Below are 19,611 nucleotides of genomic sequence, written 5' to 3' on the forward strand. Positions count from 1 at the left end.
ATCAGCGCCAGCAGCATCAACAGTGTCAGTTGACACATTCTTTTCGTTTAGAGAAACAATTAGTGCTACAACCAGCTGTAGTTCTCAAGGGACGCTAGTGAACCTTGAGTTTCTTAACTACCTCCAGGATCCTGGAGTCGGCAAGGCTATGCTTGATAAAAGGCACCTTCACCAAATAAAACAGTGTGGCATGCTCATCTGCTCCTGTAGAGAGGCTTTTCTCATTTTTGTCTCTTATAGCCCGCCCACATTGCGGGGCTCTTCCGGACTGGTGGCGTGAGAAAATGCGTTCAAGTAAAAACAGATGTTTCCAATAAACATGTTCAGCCATTTTACTTTTTTGTAGTTTTCCTTCTAGCTTTTAACGACCAATCCTGAGCTCCAAAAGTTTGCTATTGCAGTACTGGCAAAACTGTTCGGTTCCCCAACCACACGGGAGCTTACACAGCAATGGCAGAAGCCACCGGCAAGTAATGTACCAAACAAAAAGCAACATATAAAGTTCCAGGTTTACTTGTATGTATACAAGTGCTTTCAAATCGGTTCATTTGAAGAATGTTAGGTTAAATAATTTCTGGCTAGGCAGCTTATGGAAGCGATCACTTCAATGCACCCATGGCTTCAGTCTAATCTAAAATTCTAACAAAGCCAGCTGCGTAGACAGTGGAGCTTCATTATATCTGTACGGTCTCTCCCAGTAAACACTTTAACCATCGCAGCACAACTATGGCCTGGTACATCGGCACCCATAGCAATGTGGAGTGAAGCTCTTAGCCTAGGCGACAACGCATACGAGCTGGGTGAGTGCGCTGCAATCGTGCTGCCATCGATGACAATTCCCTCCATGGTGGACTTTCCCCGTGACACCACTGACATTTCCCTCCTCTTCCCCAGCATCACTGTTGTCCTTACCATCGAAGCCCTCTGGCATTCTTAAAAAGCTTTAAAGCTTTCACCTTAAATGTGCGCTATAGGAATACGCTAATGGTTCCAAAAACCGCAGATAAATTCCCTAACTTCGCTAATGATATGGCCAGCTTTGCTATATTAGGATTTCTGTTATATAAACTTCAGTAATCATAATGCTATCTTTATTACATTTGAATTTCAGGGATGTACCGAAGTATCAAAGATACAGTGTCGAGTATTCTGTATTGAGAATCGATTTTGGTTCTGCATTTTGTTTCAGTATCGGAAATACAATTTTTCACGGTATCGAGTATCGGTAGCGTAGACTGATGGACGAGATGGTATGACATTCTAGGAAAAAAGCAGCGCACCAGCACAAGCAAGAGGGGAGGTATCGGTAGCGAAGATAGTTTTTTTGAAGTATCTTGCCCAAACCTGCCTGAGCCCAACACAATAGCACTTCTCATAGCATGAGTCACTTTGGGATGTTAAACTCCGTAAGTCTCTTCTTGTCTTCTGTTCTCTTCAAAATTAGTTTGTGTGCATAATGTGTGAGTAACTGCTCACAAAAATTGCATTCAGATGGAGACTCCATCATCCACAATACAAATGGAACCTTTCAAGTGCTTTCCACACTTCACCTTCAAACTGCATACATTTGAATCCTTAATTCTCCTCGAATAGAAGACAAGAAAAGCCGTTCAGCCTCTTGTCAATATAGATGAACAGACAGGAAGACTATGCATTACCAAAGGCTAAAAACTTTGGAGCTGAACCAAAGCTTCTTGCTTGCAAGCCAAATGTAAAGATAAGAGCAATTACTCCTACCTGCCTTTACATAATTTTACGCAAGACAAGCGACTCCACAAACCAATTTTGAACTGACCAAAGGACTGCAGAGGGAACAGGATAACACTACATTCATTTATAAACTGAATATTCGTATTTATCAGCTCTTATTCCCAAATCTCATTGAAGCAACATATATAGATAGAGTAAAAAATTTCATCAACCTTTACTGCAACACTTATCAAGTGCAGCAGCTTTCATACAGCATCACAGCTATCATTAAAAGCAAAACTGGGGGCACACTTAACCTCTGCCTTTACAGGTATGTGACAGCTTTAAAAGTTCCTGCCTGTATCCCCTTGCGGATTCCCCTTAATTTGTTCCACTATAATGTCGCACGTTTTTTGCGTACAGTCATAAGCTACTATATTACGCGAAAGACCACCAACCGTACAGCCTATCAATGCTAGGCCTTACCAGCTGCTGGCTACCACCTGCCAAAGCCAAGCCTGTGATTTTTTGACACAACCTTAACATCAACAACTCTGATGCCGGGCATTCTTGAGAACGGGGCCTTTAATCAAAAACGTCAGTTACATTCTAGAGCTCTAGAATAATTACAAGATGTTGCTGTATAATTTACCTTTACCTTACAGATAGGACAAAAGGCTACCATTAACACTTATTTGAAGCTAATATGAAGCATCTGAATATTATAAAAGAGTTGTGCTGAAACAGGAACAAAGTCAGGTGTCAGTATGCCACCATGTGTCAAAGGTGTGACATGCAGATGCCATCTGGATGACCTAAATAAGGCTGTACAAATAAAAAAAAATGAACAAAAAATAAAAAGCAAGCTGAATGCTGCCATGTGCACAGTGCTTGAGCACAATATAAGCACACGTTCGTTAAATAAACTTTCACAGCCATCAGTTACTCAATCTGCAAGTTTCTCCCAGACCAACAGAAACAGGTTTCAGGAAAACAAATGTTTTGGTTATTTCTCAACTAAAGTTGAAAAGGCCTTCGGGTATAACAAACCACAAGAAAAACTAGTCAGGGAACAGAAAAAGGTAGGCTTGTCACACATGATTAGGAAGCATTCATTCTGTTCATCTTCAAACTTGGTTTTCTTTAAAATACAGAATGAGTACTGAATACTGAATGACACCCCCTTATTGTGACCAATTTTCTTTTTGCCCTCAGAACTTATATTTGCCTTCAGAATCTATAGATGACCAACCTTGTGTTATGTGCATTACATGTGATTGGCACTCAACCCTATTTTAGTCTCAACTGCACCTTGCTCACTAATCAAGGCTGCTCACTTTCTATCTCCCAACACTACCTCCCTCCTCTGCTTAGCTTCTAGCACTGTCCCCAATTTCATCACAAGCACTTCCACGGTCCTCAAAAAGTTTCAGCCTCATAATTGTGTTGTGGCAAGATGCAACTGTTATCTGCTTTGACTTGGAGGGATACCAGCCAGGCACCGTTTACAGCCAAGAAGTGAATCCCAAATGAATGCCAACCCATTCCTACCCCTTTGTAGTGATTCCGTTCACGCACTGTGAATCCACGGTCACTAAGTATACTTGTGGATAGTCTTCCGTGGCTCTGCACTGCAGCTAGACAGGAACGGGAACGAGAGAGGCACTGTGGCATGCACTGTTTGCAGTGAAGGTTTGGTGGAGTGAAACGAGTGGAAATGGAGAGACTATGTAGGACTGGTAGGGGTGAGGTAAGACTGTTCTCCTCGCGACGGGGAAATAAACCCGTCAACTTCCCTTTCCTGCTTAGCATTCGCTGTAGAGCCACAGAAAGTCGTCTGCAAGTACAGTAAGCCTAGGTAGACATACCTCGTTCCAACTTCCAATATCTTGCTAAACACTAAGCTGCTGTTTCTTTCCAACGCTCAAAAGCAGTTGATAGTTGGCAAATTTATAAGCCCTCATTAATATTTTAGGTCCTCAAGACGAACTGGAATTCATCCTCCGAAATACTTAGCAGTGCAACTGCACAGGAAACCTGGAGGCTACTAAAACATTCCTTTTTAATAGGAATATAGGTACAAAAATTACAACTGGGTGTTTTTTTTTTCTTCTTTGTAACGATGGATTAGAAGCTGGTACACATGGATCACCCTGTAGTGTTCCTCTACAAACACTATATAAATCATAATTTAGTTTCTTCTCTGACACTGTTTCACTCCCGGATTCAGCAACAGAAGTCTGTGACATCCAAGGTCAGTTTCGGTCACATGAGGCAGAAAAACTCCAATACAATCGCTGATACATAGTTTCAACTAACCACAGTGCCTAAGCCAGCCTGCGTCAACAGCAAAAATGACAACTATGCCACAAGGCCGAACGCTATGTGGCGATAACCATGTACTAATGCCTTATTAAGAAAAAAAAAAACAAAACATGCGACTAAAACTAGGTGTCTACAATCATTTACTTCTTGTATGTTGACCTTCCTGATCAAATACTCTGCACATCTCTCCCAATCAAGTGGTAAACCGCAGCACAGCGATTTTGTTCCCCTGCCTGAAACCCTTTCTAGCAAATGCTCTGTAGTAACTCCCTCCATGTACAGTAAAAACTCGTTACAAGAGACGTGGTTATAAGAGACACTTGAAAATAGTTTGGTTGGTTTTCCTATGTTTGCCATGTTAACAACATTGCATACAAGAGACATGGTTACAAGAGACACTCTGTTACAAAGGATAACTTTTGCAGGTCCCTAAAGTAACTTGAGACACGATAAACTCAGGTACGCTCATTACCACAGCTGACTTGTACCAACTGATATGTGCCGCAGTTTAAATTCCCTTCTGTTCCATTCTGTTCCATATCAGTGTTCTGTTTTGTTGCACTATGTCAGGAACCAAGTCAGTCTCCTCTTGACTGGGAAGTCAAAATGTCCGTTTTATTCATACAGGAATGTGATGACAGTGGCTGAAACAATAAGGACATTTTGACTTCCCAGTCAAGAGGAGGCACTCCTTGGTTCCTGACATACTGCAACAAAAGAGGACACTGATATGGAACAGAATTTAGTTAAGTGAATCTAAACAAAACGTTTTGGTTAAAAGAGACTTTGGTTACAAGAGACATCTTTTTTTGGGTCCCTTGAGTGTGTCTTGCAATGAGGTTTCACTGTAAAAATAAAGTGGTCACTGAACCATGACAAAGGACTTAGCCCACACAGGCCTCCTAAACATGGTAGAGCTATGCCACAGCACCTATGTACACACAAATCATTTGTGACAAAATACCGTGCTGCATCTCCTGGTGTACAATTAAATAGACGCCATTAACAGCCACATGCCTGTAGAGCACAACACAGTGGTCTAGAGCCACGTGTAACAGGGCAGACAAAGCACAATCCCCAAAAGCGTTAAATTTTTAGCCAATCTTTTTTATGTGCTAGAGCTTTGTTGATACCCATCATTCCTTTCATCGGCAGCTGCCACTCGCTGCTAATTTCAAAACCTAGCCACTCAATTGCCTGCCACCGCCTGACCAACAAGATGAATTTTCCTTCATAAATGCAATGACATTTTAAAATGCATTCAATGTCAATTTGTTCACTTTTTTGCCATTACATGATTCCAACACAGACCATTTCACATATAGTAGTTTGAAATGCTGATTTTCTGTGATCCAACCAGCTATCCTTTTCCACTGAAACTAATTTTTGTCAATGGCTTGCCGCAACTAGGTATATATCCAACCAAATCAATTCCATGCCCGTTACACTTCACTGCACTTCAGGGCCCTATTCAGAGTTTGCGTCGTTATCGTGAGTGTCGCTATCTCCCAGACCTCGAGTCACCTGATTGGTGGAAACGCTGGAAAATTATGTTGCCACCTCTTCCAGTGCCGCAGTGGCAACCCCCAGTTCCGGCGTTTTGACTAATCAGATGATTCGAGGTCACGTGAGATAGCAACACTTCGATAACGACGCAAACTCTGAATACGGGCCCAGGTCCCTAGGCACCCATATGTCTCCAACTTTCCTATAGCGCCAATTCCTCGCAATATGTCCCCAATCCTTCACCCTAGATGCAGGCAGGCCCAGGCTACCCGACACACGCCGCCCCTACACAGTCACATTCTAGCATACATCCACGCCTCGAAACATGGATCTCTGAGTGCTGCAGCCCAGATTATACATTCCCCCTTTTCCCCTGAACCTCTCTATTGTATCAGTGGTCCATATCTAGAGCCACCATACAGTGCTACCTTGGAGATTCTCTCGATTGTGCATGCTGTCCAGGAATTCACTCATCTTCCCCTGACCCAACAATACATTGTGTACACTGATTCCCAAGCCGCCCTCTGTGCCTTTCAAAAGAGAACCATACCCACAAATATACATGCTGACCTATAGATACGGCGCTTTTTGATCTGAAACCTCGTACAGGGAAATTAAAATGGATGCCTAGGAATTCCGAGATTGCTGGAAATGAGCAATGTAATCAGCTCGCCCGCTAAACTATTAACCGGGCTCCAGCGATCCTCTGGTCCAGCCCATCATGTGACGAGGGTCTTCTGATCGGGAAAGCCATATCGCAATCCTACCCAGGATGGAGCTCACCATTCTCCCTGCCACACACTCCAGTCTGTTTTCCAGGCTCATACCTTTCGCAAATTTTTTTAAAATGCTCATTGCACCAGCAAGACTGTACCTGTACCGTTTCCGCTCCGATTCATTGTGCCCCAACTGCCCTGAGCTTTATGCAGAGCTTGCACACTGCCTCTTCTACTGTCCTGTCGCCGTCCAGTCTCCTTTCAACCCCCTTCTCTCATCCCCAGTCCTCTCCTGGCATATCTGGCTGGCTTCTTGCGAAGAGGATCAGCTCGGCCTGGTATGGCAGGAAAACCTCATTTGGAGCAGTTGATTTCGGCTCTAAAATAAATTGCTTTTACTACTACTACTATATCTGACATGAAATACCTGCTTCTTGTGTATGAAGCATCAACACCTGATCCATAAATAACATTTGTGCGACGCTCATAGTTCATCGTACAAAGCGTCATTTGTATGAATGCGTGACGCTCGCCTTCCCTGGCCCTGAACATCATTTTGATTTGCGATACATGTCCTTATATAATTTTAATATCAAAACATTACTTTCGCTGCAAGTGGAGTCTATATTTTCCTGCAATCTTTGTCTTGTTATGATGCATGATAGTAATGTACAGCATAAAAATACTGAAATATAGATGCTATCTATCAGTGATGTGTTGGAGAGCACAAAAACACCTGCACGTTATTATAAGGTGCCTAAGCTGTCATATATGAACAAGCCTCCTGATAACCGGTTCTCAGTTGCTCACAGCAAACTTTTACTAGTTTTACACAAAGTATAAGCACCCAAAAAGAAAGTCTGCCTAATCTCCTCATACCAGAGATGTTCTTCCGCATTGTGTGGTAGCGCTAAGTCAAAATTTCGAAGCCAGTTTTTCAATTTTGCAATAAAATAATGAAGCCGTGACTATGCAAGCACATTGCAATGCTTTGCGCTCAGAGAAAAACCAAGAATCTTTGCAACTGAATGCAGCCATACTAACTGCCACTGTTGCACCTTAAAATGTCGTAAGCTACTCTCCTGAAGATGGCAAAATAAATCATCCATGAATGATGACGTCCACAAATGAAAAAAAAAAAAAAGTAACGCAAACCAGTTCGTTTATGCAGATTCATCCCTCTATGCAAAGCTGAAATGTTTGAGCCGAATGTGCGCCATGAATAGAAGCGCTAAAATGAAACCGGTCAACATAAACATGGTAAGGATCAAAAGGTTTCGGCTATAACTGGATTCAACGGCCATAAATTTTTAAGCCACAATGCAGAGGTACTCTGAGACACAAAGCTACAGACTGGAAATGAACATCAGCCTACTGTTGGAAAGGAGAATCATAAAAAACGCGTCCAGTCTTCTGCCACGTCAGACGTGGTCTGACAGCAGGAATCGCCCCCAAGGCTAGGCATCAGATCGTAAGCATAAATTTTGTCCCCAGCTCTTTCTCAGGCAGTGGCCCTCAGCCTGCTTCCAGAAACCTTATCTGACATCCAAATGACAAATGCGAGGGCAGGCAAGCAAGGACACAGGCACACAAGAGGTGCGCCAAAATGGCCTCTTTTCATGCCGTCTGGTGCAGCCACGATTTGCAGCATTATGTAGGCAACGGTTATAGTAATGCAGGATAAGGTATCTGCCGTGCACATCAGCAGATTGACAGCTGTCGAAGGAAGCTTTGTATCAGCCCCATTCCCATATAGGATGCATAGTTGCATGGTGTTTTGCAAATGTGCAAAGAACAAGCTTCTCAGAAGTATAGACACAAACTAGATGAAACCATAAATGTGGGCTATCAACCACACATGATCATATTGAAAGCCTAAACGTGTTGGCTGAATAACAATAATGGAGGATATATGTTCCCTAGCATTAACTGAATGCATCTCAAAAAGTAAAGACTTACTCCCAGTGCAAAGACGACAAAACCTATGAAGAAACCAAACCTGCACAAAATGACAGGCTTTTAAGCACCAAATACGCCGAGGAACAATAAGTTTCTGCAAGGTACGTATCAAAGCATTGATATGCTGTCCTGGTTGTAGTTGGCTTTGCTTTAATTCTGTGCCGCAGGAACATTTTAAGTTGGAGACTCATTCTGCAGTGCTTGATTTGGGCATAATCCAGAACTGCCAAGCCACAAATAAACCAGATGAAATGCAGCAAAGTGAGCAATTCATCAAGTGGACTACAGATCCCAATGAAAGAACAGAAACTTACAGATTACTGCAGAAACTGCATTGAGAAGATGCAAAAGCATTAGCACTGCCATGAAGCTTTTTGTAATTTTTTAATGTTATTTTTATTGTTTGCTTTTGCTTTATTGTATTATACTTCTATATCTGCTTATTTTTATTGTTTTAGTATTACTATTTTCTACTATCATTATAAGCACTATTAATTATATTTTGTTATTTATCATAATCACTAATTTTTTACATACCCTGCTAATAAATTTTTATTAATAATCATATCAATCAAAATGTGAGGCAACATTTGCAGTGCAGTGGACCAAACTTTGCCTAACCTTTGCTAATGATAATGAACTAAGAATAATAATAACCTGATCCAAAGAAAAAACAAACACCACAAGCAGTATAGCATTTTAGAAGATAGCATGAATGTAAAGTACTACCGCAAACTTGCAATTTTTAAGGCGAAAACCTTCATAGGCTCATGAGTGTGTGTCCGTCCGCTGAAAATGCCACACTCAACCTGTCAATCAAATGATGGGAAAATTTATACTGTGCGGCCCAAACCCAGCCTTGCTCGGAAAAGCTCTGTAAGGGGCGCATGATATACAGTGTGCAGCAGCAATGCTCAGGCTTTCGCATTTCTCTAGTGCAGGTTCAGCAGCGCTCTTGGAATTTCTTTTTTGCACAAGTACCGATGGGAATGTCACAGCATACAAACTGCTTTATGAATTATACTCAGCTGATACGAGGCACAACTATTCTTTTTCCATACTGTCACTGGCCACCAGCCAAGTCCTGCCATTCTACTTCTGTCCGACCTCAGCATCTCGAAAACTTATGTGCTGTAGATGCTATGATGCAAGCTAGATTTACACAGAGAGAGCGAAAGGCGAGGTTTTATTGAAGGAAAAGCATGTCAGCCAGTTAATCCCCTATGAGGAAAAAAAAGGTAAGAAAGCAGAGGTGGAGGGCATATGCGGCAAGTTGAAAGCGGTGTCCAAAAACAACCCACGTCAAAGCATCATAGGCTGGCGTGCATCTTGCATTGATTGCACTATGATGTTCCAGAACCATCCAAAAACGTAGCCGCAACTAACACCAGTACGTATCACATGCCTGGAGAAACCACATCCGCCAACCACCCACTCTGACATTCGTTACCTTGCCAGTGCAGTGGTGGTGCCGTGTTTATGGTTTTTTTGTCTTGTCTCAGTGCATGTTAGCCTGCAGCTAAGTATACCCAAAACATTTAAGGGAACCCCGCCGCAAATATTTAAAAAAGTTTTTTCAAGTAACAAGACTACTTTTTCGTCAAAGTAATATACCAGTGCTAACAGATATCAGTAAAATAATAATGTTAACTAGTAAGCCGGTTAACCAAACTAAAAGTATTATACATTTAACAATTACAGACATAAACCTGGTTGCAATTAGATTTTTGTGGTCGACCATTAGTAATAGTTCTGTTTTCACAATGTCAAAAGTGCAAAAATGCACCAACTATGTGCGCGCAGCACAGCGACAAATGGCTGGAATTTGTTCTATGATCCGATATGGCTATTACTAAGCCGATTACAACTGTCGGCTACAAATATCTAATAGTAACCATGTTCCTGTCTCTAATAGTTCAAAAGGTAACTATTAGAATTTACTTAACTACTTAGCAGTAAAGTAAGTGACTTCGTACGATATCCATCAAAACTGGCATTACTGTGCCATCGAAAAACTCATTATTTTGACCGCAAAAGCCTATTTAAAAAAACAATATTGGTGGACTTCACTGAACTGCTTGGTATGCTGCGTCGTTTTAATAAAACTACAGTTTTCAATACAACTGCTATCTGCGGTCCTGTTCTTTCCTCTGTGCTTGGTCTGGCTACAGTGTCGCTCAAAATGATTGAAAACCAACATGCCCAAATATACGTCCTCACTCAGCTTGCACAGAATACAAAGGACCACTAGTCCTTGCAGTCACAGGGTCGTGGGGTGCCACTTATTCCCTGGTAGAACGGCCAAGAGCCAACCCAATTGACACGCCACTCGCAGCCTGACCTCCGGCCTCAAATGCGTGTGGACAAAAGTGCTCCCAAGTCAGGAAGAAAGCAACTGGAGATAAGAGAGCAGGCCTTGCACACAGCCACTATAAAAAGGAAGCACTCGAAAAAGAAGGCAAAGCCGCGCCGTGTTTGAACAACTACTGCGCAGCATTCGGTGCAAGGAGCTACTGGCGAGGAAGCACCGCAAGGCTACATTGCACAAGAGGAGGTAGCGGATATCTGCTGGCTTGCTGATGAAGACACCTGGTCACGCGAAGATAACAAGAGCGCTTTCTCTGCAGGAAACCAAAGCCTCGACGAAAGGGGGGAAAAAAAAAAGCACTACAGTAGCAAACCCAGCGCAAAAGCTTGAGTGCAGAGGGCACTGTGTACGGATATCATGCCATCTTTACTTCAATTTATAGGAAGAATTACTTCCTACACCGAAATCTGCAACTTTCTTCCATAAACAATGACTATCGAATGTTTTTTCATTCTGTGTTCATTTTGTTATCGCGCGTGGATGTGCGGTTTAGAATTCTTTCAAGCGAAAACAGTTACTACAGTAATCTGCAATGTTTTGTTCGACGCAAATGAAGCAGCCTTGTGATTTATGATTGTGCATGAATTTTACTATATGTATAGTTTTGGTTTCGAAAAGCTGTCATGTAGAAAAAAAACGTCATCATTGCTGAACTCACTGCTGCACTCAACTGCATCACTCCTGTGCAGTTACTATTAAGAGGACCGAGGGACCCTCAAGCAGCCTCCATGCAGCTCATGCAGCTTTTTCTTGGCAACCTCCATATATATTATGAAAACCACTGAATTGAACTTAGGCTTGCTCCGAGTCGGCAAATGCCTTCCGAATCAAATCTTCTCTATTCCAAAATAATATCGTGAAAAATACATTTCAATATATTTTTTTTTAATGATGAACGCAAATTTGAAAAACAACACTATGAAGGTCACAGGTGGCTTTCTCTCAAAAAGAAGAATGCCTTCACAAACGATTCACCTTTTATATTCTGAAGCCATGTGTTGAAAAGTGGAACTCAATTCAGTGGAAGTGCCAGAAAATATATGGAGTATGTGCTTCGACCATGCTTGCTCTAAAAAAAAATCTGAGCATCTGAAAAAGAGCTCCTCCAACAGCACATATATGAAAAGAACAAAAACAAAACACTCAGGATTGATCTGCAACTACAGAAGTACAGAGTCGTTCACACTTGTCTACAGCGCTCATGCAGTCTCTTGCAGAAGAAATAAAAGGAACTTCTGAAGCACCTACTGTCTTTCATTGATACTACTTTCGCTTGCGGGGAGGCGAATATAGCGAGAACAACAATTACTTTGCCAAGTGGAAAGAATCCTCGAAACTATTTCACTTCATTTGCCCCGATGCAGATTGATGGAGCGCTCCAGACAAGTGTGATCGACACTGTGCACCCCTTCACAAATGGGAGCCAAGAACTGGAGGCAGCAAACTACACTTGTGACAAAGTCTACAAATCTTCAATGACACTCCGATTTTAGCGTTCATAAACTGGGCACAACCGCAGAACATACGAGGCCAACAATCCTGCACCGACAGTAGGAATAAAGAAGACTGAAGGGCAGCCAAAGGAGCCCAGGACCTCGACAGGATTTACAGGATGTCACAAGCCTCTTGCAAATCAAAAAGACCAAAGTGTGCAGAAAGCACCTTAAAAGCTTTATTCAGAGGAATAGCTATAATAGTCACAACACTGCGAAGAATAAAATTTGCCCACCGAAGCGATGGTAATGGCATGCCCACTGCCACTGCAATGACAAAATATATATATATACACACATAGAAAATAAAATCAAATCAAAACAAACAAATCAAATCAAAATGAATTTGTGCATTAAGCATTCAACTAAGTGAGCTAGCATGAAGCTACCCAGCTCACACTCAAGACAGTGTATCAGTGTCCCCAGAAATTATTTTATTACTTCGCAATGTCTTTGCAAAGTACTACGGTATAGTAGTTGAAAATTTAAATATGATGGAAATGGACAACTATGAAATCTTACAACGGTTTGAAGTTAACACCCTCTCCTGCAAGGACCAAATAAACAGTGCCACTATGCTGCCCTTATACTCATGAAGCATTTGTAGGTGACCCACCAAAAGTAACTGTCGCTGAAGCTAAGTGATCGGTAAAAGCAGCACAGTTGTTAGTGACTGAGACTACCATCTACTAGGCTTAGCAAGTCACCACAATTTAAAAAAAAAGAAAAAAAAAAAAGGACTCAGTTATAGAGCAAGCTAATGAATTGTGACATCAATAATTGCTTGCAGGGCTACCCCACAGCGCAACTGTGAAATGCATATGTCCCTTTTGGAGCACCGCAAAGAAGCGTATCAGGAACACTGTTGTACTTGATCGACATAATGAAATTGCCTATGTAATTAAAGAACCAGTGCTATTTAGGCTCCTTGCTAATGATTGCCTCAATGAAATCAGTTTCTGCAAGGACCAAGACATTCTCAATTCCAACCTTCATGATATGCATGCCTGGTGCAGTCTGGGAGATAAACAGTATTCAGGAAAGTGACCAATAAACGAAAGAGCCTGTCATTTCCATATAACCTTCCACAGCACCTGCTCGAGAAAGTTAGTGAACAGAAATGCCTATGTGTTACTCCAACAAATAATCGTAGTTGGAATAAGCATTTATGAAATCCTTTAGAAAATTTTGCTTCCTTATACAGTTTTCCCTGCTGCCATCAAACCTAAATGAAAGTATGTATGCACCATATGGGACCCTTATACACCAGGCCATTAGAAATGACCCAATATTTATCTGTTGATTTATCTTTAAAAAATACTGTTGTTCTAACTCTCCAACCGGTCTGATGGCACAACACAACATATAGCCACTGCAAGTGAAAAGAAAGGTTCAAAGGTTGACTTTTTTTTTTACTTATTCGATAACAATAAGGTTTCTATGGGCCCTGATCTGAACAGCAAGTCATCACAACAAGACTAACTATACTTAGTCATGTTAGGATCAATTGAAAACACTGCTTGTTGAGGGGATTTTTTTTTTTTTTTTACTTGCTTGCTATGCAGTTGTAATCATGTTTGTTTTGGTGAAGGTACTCGCTCTGTTTACACATTTCTACCCCACCTGCTAGGGCTCATTTTAGGGTCTGCAGTATACTATGAATCGAAATAAAGATGCATATGCAAATGGCACATCCAATTAAAGATGGAAACTTCCTTTGCAATTTTTATGAAAATCAAGTCACGGTTAACAGTTCCAAATGCACTCAACCTGGCTGCTCAGACGGACAAGCCATGATAAAAATTATCCCAACTTTTTCCCAAAGCTCGAGGCCATTATCTTGATTTAATGCTTAGCAGCACGTCATCTAAAATTGTGTACACAACTTTCCAAACTTCTTTTCGAACTGTCTAGAGCTGCTCACAAAGCTGGTGATGACAACTACATTCGAAATTCCTGCAGTACAGAATGGCAAGGCCATTTTGTCCACAGAAGAAAGGAGCGCTTTTTAAAAACAAGATTAAAAATGGGCCTCGCAAAATTCAATGGTATGCTGAGGAAGTGATGTCTGGTGCTGGAACTTTTTTATGCAGTGCCAGATGATAAAGAAATGCAGCATAAACATGTTACTCTCCTAACAATAGGGCTGCTCCGTGAGCATGGAAGTTTGTGCTATGTGTCAATTCCTAACACTTCTGAGCCATTCATGTTATTTTTGTGAACTTGGGGGTTTAAAATATATATACATATCTTCCCTTTTTTTCTCCTCAATAGTAGAAAGCAGCGAGCGTCTGAAAAGGCTAAGACAAGTGGATTACTACACTCTTCGCAGGGTACATTACGAATGCTGTCCAGACAGCTTATTTCACATAGTATAAAAACCACACAATATCAACTTCAGAATTATTTCTGTCAATGGTCCAGCAGTACAGATTTCACATGTCAGTTTTTTTACTGGCAAAGAAGTTGCCACTGTGTCAGCCACTTAATTATTAAGCAAGTATGAAGAGAATTAGCCTACATATGCCCAGCGTACTGCATAAAGCACACCACTTTATTGAACATCAACTTTAAAGGTTATTTTCATATGCATCCACCAGCACAGACTTGAGAGGTTCCAAATGCTCCCTGTATAAGCGGTGTGCATGCTATGTGTGTTCTGATGGAGCGACCAGTCTTTTGTGGAAGCCATCAGCAGATGGAACCTGATCGATTACATTGAGACTGCAAAACAAAAGGAAACAAGGTATGCTCACTGTCATGACATGCATGACAGTGAGCCTATTTTGTTTGGTTGTGAAGTGTGACATCAAAGTCTATGTCAAGTGTTTAAGGATGTAATAGGTAGGGATTTGTCTAACGTTCTTAGCACAGCTCAAAGCCTGCGTTGAGAATAATTTTCATCCATTAAAGGACAATTCAGTATTCTCAAGTATTAATGTTTTCATTTCAAGGGCTCGTATGGGTCAAGTTAACATAGATTTTTGAGGTAAGCACTTGTTATGATTACCACCTTCCTTTTGATCCAGATTTGTCAAAATTCAGACCAACCGAATTTCTTCAAGCATGTAGGGCTCAAGCAAGACTCCCAGCAGTGGATTGTAAAACTAGGAGCATCCACTGCTAGCAACATATACCCGATCGCTAAACGCTGGCGGATCACTCCACTGGCCTCTAACACGGCCCAGTTTCCATTACGCCATAAACAGACTAGGCGGGCAGATGACGGGCTCAACGAACAATGGGGCAGGTGACGACGCCCATTCGAAAGGCTTCAATCGCGAGCACCTACACTGCTGAAACTGGCAGTATAAGAGTCCCAGATGTGGCAAATTATTCACGACCTGAGCAGGTGGCCTCGTCTAATGGCCCACTTAGAAGCACTGGGACCATCAGCTCGGAAGGAGCGAGAAAAAAAAGGAAAAGACAATGCAAAGTCAACAGCCTCGATCAATTATTCGCGAGATATGTAGGTGTTTGAGTAGAAGAAAACAAGGCAATCATTGCTGTAATACCATGCAAGCACAGGCAAAAAAAAAAGAAAGCAAGAAACTGTTTCCGATTTCAGTGGTCCTAAACAGCTCATAGCAACACAACTACTGAAGTGTTTTGACATTTCTATCATAATTTTGAATGAATGCCAAAACACAGTTAATGGCTACTTTGGTATCTTTTGCAAGATGAAACATACGCACAAAGAAGCGGATGGAGAATGATGTGCACTACGGGGTGCTTTTTACAAAGTGGGGAAACAGCCTCTACAGCTCATAAAAGAAGCTTTGTGTCTGATTACCACAAATGCTGACAAAACTGTACCATGCAACAAAGCCATGCAATTGTTTTACTGATTCTACTATGCGAGCATGAAATTTGTGCAAAATGCTCCATTGTAATGCCAACCCAACAGGTGCAAGAAGCAATGCCCCAGCATAATATTCCACAGCAAAGAACTCAATTTCATTTGTAGTAATCACTTCACATCGTCAATAAATGGTAACCAAAGCCTAATGTTGAAAGTTAAGTACATGAAGCCAGCGCATTATCTAGACAACACGGTTGTCCTCAGCTGCACTAACAGTTTTGAGGATGCCAGACACATTAGGTATTCCAACTGCCGTGCACCTTGAATGCACGCTACGCTCCCAGACTTGGCCAAAGGCAATAGAGCACCCGCAATCTAAACGCTCGTACTTGGCAATTAACGCGTACTACAAACAAAAAGGCCGTTGCGGCGACGACTCACTTAAGTCAAGCCGCGCAGTCTCTCGCCTTCCGCGTGCTCTTTTCTGTTGCACACGCGAATAAACCCGATAGCGCAGGATCGCACCACGGAAACACGAACCACGTCTCAAGCAGCGGCACAGGGCAGAGCAAGCCAGCTCGGCGCCGTGATGCAAGCGCCAGACAGCTGAATGACTCACTCCCCTCTCGAAACAGTCCGCGTCGGCCGTAGGGCGCGCGCGCTACGGTGATGATCGCTTTACATGAGGAGCTCCTCAACCACGCGAACTGCTGCTGTTGCTGCCTGACGAAGTGTAAACAATCGCCCGTCGATGCGGGTTGGGGGCGCCGTTACACGCACGTGGGGTTCTCCGCTCGTGTCTTTTGCATCCCATTGCTCGCACAACGCCGACGAATGGTTACCGCGCTCGCACACTCGATTATGCCGCTTCCAAAGAACGCATACGAATGCTCAGAAGTTTTTTTGCGTCCGCTGCAACGTAAAGCGACTCCGGCTATGTGAAACGCGTGAGTGGAGAGCTTCGGAAATTTGGGCCACCCCATCGCTGCCGAGATTGAACCCGCTCCTTTGGTTGCGCGCCCTAACCAATGAGCTACAGTGATGGCATGCTGCTAGCGATGGCTGCTGCAAACATATCCGCTGCATAGCCCATGGCCCAAATACCTTCACACAGCCCTGCGCAAACTGTATGAACCGTGTATCGACTGCTCTCGACCGTGCCTTCACAGAGGGTGAATTTCTCAGCATTTCATCTGTTCTGTCTGCGCAACGCAAATACAGAGAGGGAAAGTCGCTGCTGGGTCACCTAGCCAGCAGCACGCGGCGCCGGGAAACACCTGCCTTGTAAAGAAAAAAAAAATTATATATATATATAAAGCACAGGTAAACGAGGGAAGCGTTGCAGCGTCCTTCAAAGGGAAAAGCGCAACGCTCTTCACGCACACACGTCACGAGAGGGAAAAACCGTAGCCTCAAGCCAACGCTCGCCACAAGGTGGGTGCACAGGTCAGGCAAAGAAAAAAGTCCCAAGTTCTCCCAACACTTCAACACGAGCTTGACCAACAGAGGAGTTGGCTTGACGCGACGAAGCAGTTCGAACTACTGCAACGGTGCAAGCGAACTCTTCGCCGTTTCAGCATGTGCGAGCTCATCGCTGAATACTGAAGGTTGTTGGTTAGTTAACGGCTAGCCTACCGCAACAAGACGAATATAAAAAAAGAGGCGAGTAGCACGCGATGCCGAAAAGGAGACCGCTTGGCGCTCTTTCGACACGCCGAGCAACGGCTGTTAAGAAGTGGCAGCAACGCGGTGACTCACCGCGCGGCAGCCGGCAGAAAATACTCCCCCCCCTACCTTCCGTTTCCCCCCTCCTTCCTTTTCCCCAAGTCCAATCAATATCGAGTCACACCGACGACGAGCTTGCGCCCCTGCTACAAAACACCTCTGCGGCGGCGGCCTCGCGAGAGTTTGAGGCCACAGCTAGGATTGGTCATGCGTGGTAGCCGCACAGCACCAAAAAGGCTACCCAGGTAGCGCGTTGGCGTGCTCCTTGCAAACGAAGCTGCTGCAGCTCGTCTCTTCTCGGCGTCATTTTATTCATTAGCAAAAATAAAAAGAATGGACGGCACGAAGTGCACAGGAAAGGGAGACGACGGGGCCCCGTGTGCAGTTGTTTCGACTCTCCCTCTATACAGCGAGCGAGTCCGCTCGCTCTCTAATCTTACAACCGACACTGCAACAGCACAATGCGCCGGATCAGCCGGTGTCCCCGACAACTCCGAACCTGCCCGTCAACGAGTGACGAGCGCTCGCGTTGCGGCTTCGACCGTATGACGCATTAGGCCTAGCGAGAAGTGGGGAAGGGTACGGCGGGGGTTGCCTCCGATCGTTGGCGCTTTTCTTTTTATCTTCCTTTATTGCAACCTCCGCTTGGGTTATGCGTAACGAAGCGCGGCTTGCAGCAACAGCAGCAGCAACGGCGGCAAGCAACAGACTGCGCGACACTTGCTGCCGCTAACATGTGGTGCAGTAGAAACGGGGACAGCATCAGCGGTTTGCTTACCTCCGTTCAAACCGGCGCGGCTTCGCGTGCCAGGGGACGGCGGCACCGGCGACTTGCTTCAGTATCCGTCTCGTCTTGTCATTTCGTCATCGTGCAACGAAGGAGCAGAACGGGAAGAGGGGGTGGGGAAAAAAATTGCGTACACAGAACGAGGATATGCACGGTAGCCTTCCCCTCCTCAGCAGACCGCGAGTAGGCGAAAGCACGCCGCTGCCAATCTCGCCAGTCGTCAGCCGACGCACACAACACACGACGACGAGCAGCCAGTTGTCGAGCCGATTGCAAACAAGCAGGGATAGCGCGCGAAACAAGCGGCACACCACACACACCAACACGCACTCCAAGTAGCAAAAACGAAACAACGGGAAGGGGCAGCAGTCAGGTCGGCGGCGCAGCAGCAGTTCTGTGCGCGGCAGCCACAACTTGCACCGCGGCGGCGACGGTCGTCGGCGTCCGCACGCTCAACCGCCGCTCGTCACGCCCTACCGCTCACAAATGGTCCACGGGGGGACGACATGGGCACCGGGCGCGACGACACAGCAGCGAATTTCCACAACAGCGGCAGTAGCGCAAGCCAACGTTACCGACGTTACTACGGTGAGCATGCCAAGGAAATACCCCCCTCTTCTTGCGCGCTGCGCTAGCGCTGGCTCGCTTCGGGGCAGCAGAGGCGGGCGATATGCTGCTGCTTCCGCACGAGAGCATGACGTCATCCTCTCCGGCCTGGCCTGGCCGCTGGCTGGTGGAACACGAATGGAGTAGTATACAGTTACGGAGCATCGCTCGCGCGGATCGGCTCGCAAAACACCGAGTCTCTTGTGTGCTTTGCGTGTATGTGCTCAGGGCGTGTGCGCTAATCTTAGCAACGGCTCGGCCTTAATGCCCGTAAAAAGATGGATCGCCGCGCTTGCTTCCGATGACGGCTGAATCAACATCGACGAAGAAGATGCAGATCCAGCGGCGGCGCAGCTCGAGCAGACGACGAAAGTACAGTCGGCGGCCGCGGTAATTTGCGTATTCTGGTACTATCAATTTCGAATTCAGGCTGTGATCTATCTGATCGTTTCAATGAGGTAAGGACTCAGTTTGGAATGTTATCAGTGCGTAAACATGCCGAAATTTTGAAGCCGCGCGGCTATAGTGCACGCAGTTCGTTTTATGTACAAGCGTGAAATCCTAAGCGTGGAATTCTCGTAAGCGCGAATGTGTGGCTATGACGTGAAAGAATCCGTGCGCTGCGGTAGAAAACA

At 44.2% G+C, this 19,611-nt stretch overlaps 1 protein-coding gene across 2 annotated transcripts in view; it reads right to left on the reverse strand.

Annotated features, from left to right (window-relative positions):
* The window catches only part of alph (protein phosphatase alphabet), a 42,130-nt gene extending 23,136 nt beyond the window's left edge, over positions 1-18,994 (reverse strand). The window contains exon 1 of one of the 2 annotated variants that reach the window (XM_084582369.1): positions 18,362-18,994. The gene's annotated coding sequence lies outside the window, so the exon portion shown is untranslated. Of the gene's footprint in view, positions 1-16,299; positions 16,435-18,361 lie in introns of those variants that run through there. The other variant, XM_084582370.1, reaches the window with a different exon arrangement.
* Between the last annotated feature and the right edge of the window lie 617 nt (positions 18,995-19,611).

Source organism: Amblyomma maculatum, chromosome 10, assembly GCF_055883805.1.
Source record: "Amblyomma maculatum isolate TAMU_Amacu chromosome 10, ASM5588380v1, whole genome shotgun sequence".
In the NCBI taxonomy this organism is placed as follows: Eukaryota; Metazoa; Arthropoda; class Arachnida; order Ixodida; family Ixodidae; genus Amblyomma; species Amblyomma maculatum.